Consider the following 2,191-nt stretch of genomic DNA (forward strand, 5'->3'; position numbering starts at 1 on the left):
TTTCAAAGATGCAATCATACCGGTCAGCACGGTACATTGTGCCGATTTTTCGGACATAAATGCCTAGGTCACCCATGCATAGACGAGGGGGCGCTAGTGTACCTGTGCTTACAGATGGGTTAAACATTAAAATAATTTGTTTCTTTTTTTTTAAACAACAACAACAACAAGGCGAAAACACTTGTGGGCTTTGTTAGTTATATGTGCAGAATATATCATATTGTATATATTATATCATACATTATTATGTATATATATATATTTTTTCTTCTTTTCACATTAGACTTGTACAAGCATATCCATTCATATTTCTTATAGACAATACAATATTAAAATAGTACATCACTCCTTACTAAAACGTTTCGTTCTTGAAACGAAACGTAAAAATGCTTTCTGTATCCCTGGGTCATCTTTTTTTAAATACTCCATTATTTGTCCTGGCTGTGATTCATTCAATTCTACAAGGAGCATTGATCTTTCAATTATATATTTTGGACAATGTAAAAGATAATGTCTGACAGTTTCTACCTCAGGACATCTATCACAAAACCCTGTTGGATGGATCCCTAATCTTAGTAGATCTTGGTTAAGACCAGCGACTCCAAAACGGAGACGATGGAGTACAGTTTCCTGTCTTCCTAGATTACATTTATATGTGGATAGCACTGATGGTTGCAATTCTTTCAGTGCTGAGTTAGTTTTATTCCATCTTTCTTGCCAAATTATCTTACAACTTTTTGAAATAAGTTGCATAATTTCTGATAATGTTATTTGATTATGAATTTCTATTTTGTTTGATAAAGCTTTTTTTGCGCAGGAGTCTGCTATTTCATTTCCTTTTATTCCACAGTGACCAGGGATCCACTCCAGGTATACCTCTATACCTTTATATTTGAGTCTTGTACTAATAGTTAGAATTTCTGTAATGATAGGATCGTCTTTCCGATTCTGTAAAGATAAAAGTGCACTTAATGAATCACTGAAAATAACAACACCTGTATATATATCTAAATATTCTATCCATTCCAGTGCGAGAACAATCGCAATTAATTCAGCCCTATAGGAGGACGTGAAATTCGATAGTCTTTTGCCTTGGTAACAGGAAAAATAAGGTACATAAAAAGCAGCTGAGCTAATCCCCTTTTCAGGGGCTTTGGATCCATCAGTGTATATATGGAGTTGGTGTGACCATTTTGTATGTATCAATTCCAAACTCAATTGTTGTAATTGTATTGGATGATCCGATTTCTTGATTTGTGAACTCAATTCAGTAGATACAACTGGTGGACAAAATAACCAAGGTGGAAAGGATGGAGAAATAATATTTTCGATACTAATTTCTTTTCCTATCTTGGATTGGAGCCTGTAACCAAACGGTTTACTAACATTCTTACCTTTAAGATAATCGAACTGCCAGCATGGTTTGATTCGTGTTATTAATGGGTGATTATTATGTCTTTCTATATTTTGTCTATACTTGCTTGATAACATTTGCCTTCTTAAATCTAAAGGGGGTTCTCCCATTTCCACCTGCAGTGAAACTAACGATGTTAATGGCAGCCCACCAGCACATATTCTGAGTGCCTGATATTGCACCGAGTCTAACAATTTTTTTGTAGTTACTGGAGCACTATCATAAGCTTGACAACCATAATCAAAAATTGATCTAATAATTGCCCTGTAAACCATAAGTAAGGACTTAGATGAACTTCCCCATTTAGTTCCTGTTAAACTTCGCAATATATTTAATTTCCTTTTACTTCTTGAAACTACGTTCTCTATATGGGGATGCCAAGACAATTTACTATCAAATATCATTCCAAGGAAACGGTGATTATTTTTATAAGTGAGTATACTCCCTTCAAACTTGATTGTTGGAGGGGTAACGTTTGAAAGCTTAGTAAAAAATACCGGAACAGTCTTCTCAATAGAAAAATTGAAGCCCCAGTCTTTAAACCAGGTACATAATACATCTAGATAAGTTTGTATCCTTAATCTAATATTCTCTACATTTTTTCCAGAAAACCATACTGCACAATCATCAGCATATATGGATAATGTCACTTCAGGATCAATTGGAATATCTCTCATCATGACATTATATAGAAGGGGACTCAGAACACTCCCCTGGGGGAGTCCGTTATGGATTTGAAATGTTCTGGATTCAGTATTTGTAACTCTTACCTGAAAG

The 2,191-nt window shown here is 34.6% G+C and overlaps 1 long non-coding RNA gene across 1 annotated transcript; it reads left to right on the plus strand.

Annotated features, from left to right (window-relative positions):
- Positions 1 to 761: 761 nt before the first annotated feature.
- LOC135155200 (uncharacterized) lies at positions 762 to 2,191 on the plus strand. Its single transcript, XR_010294523.1, has 2 exons — positions 762 to 1,112; positions 2,022 to 2,191. It is a non-coding gene; the product is annotated as an uncharacterized LOC135155200 (long non-coding RNA).

This window comes from Lytechinus pictus, chromosome 8 (genome assembly GCF_037042905.1).
Source record: "Lytechinus pictus isolate F3 Inbred chromosome 8, Lp3.0, whole genome shotgun sequence".
Taxonomy (NCBI): Eukaryota; Metazoa; Echinodermata; class Echinoidea; order Temnopleuroida; family Toxopneustidae; genus Lytechinus; species Lytechinus pictus.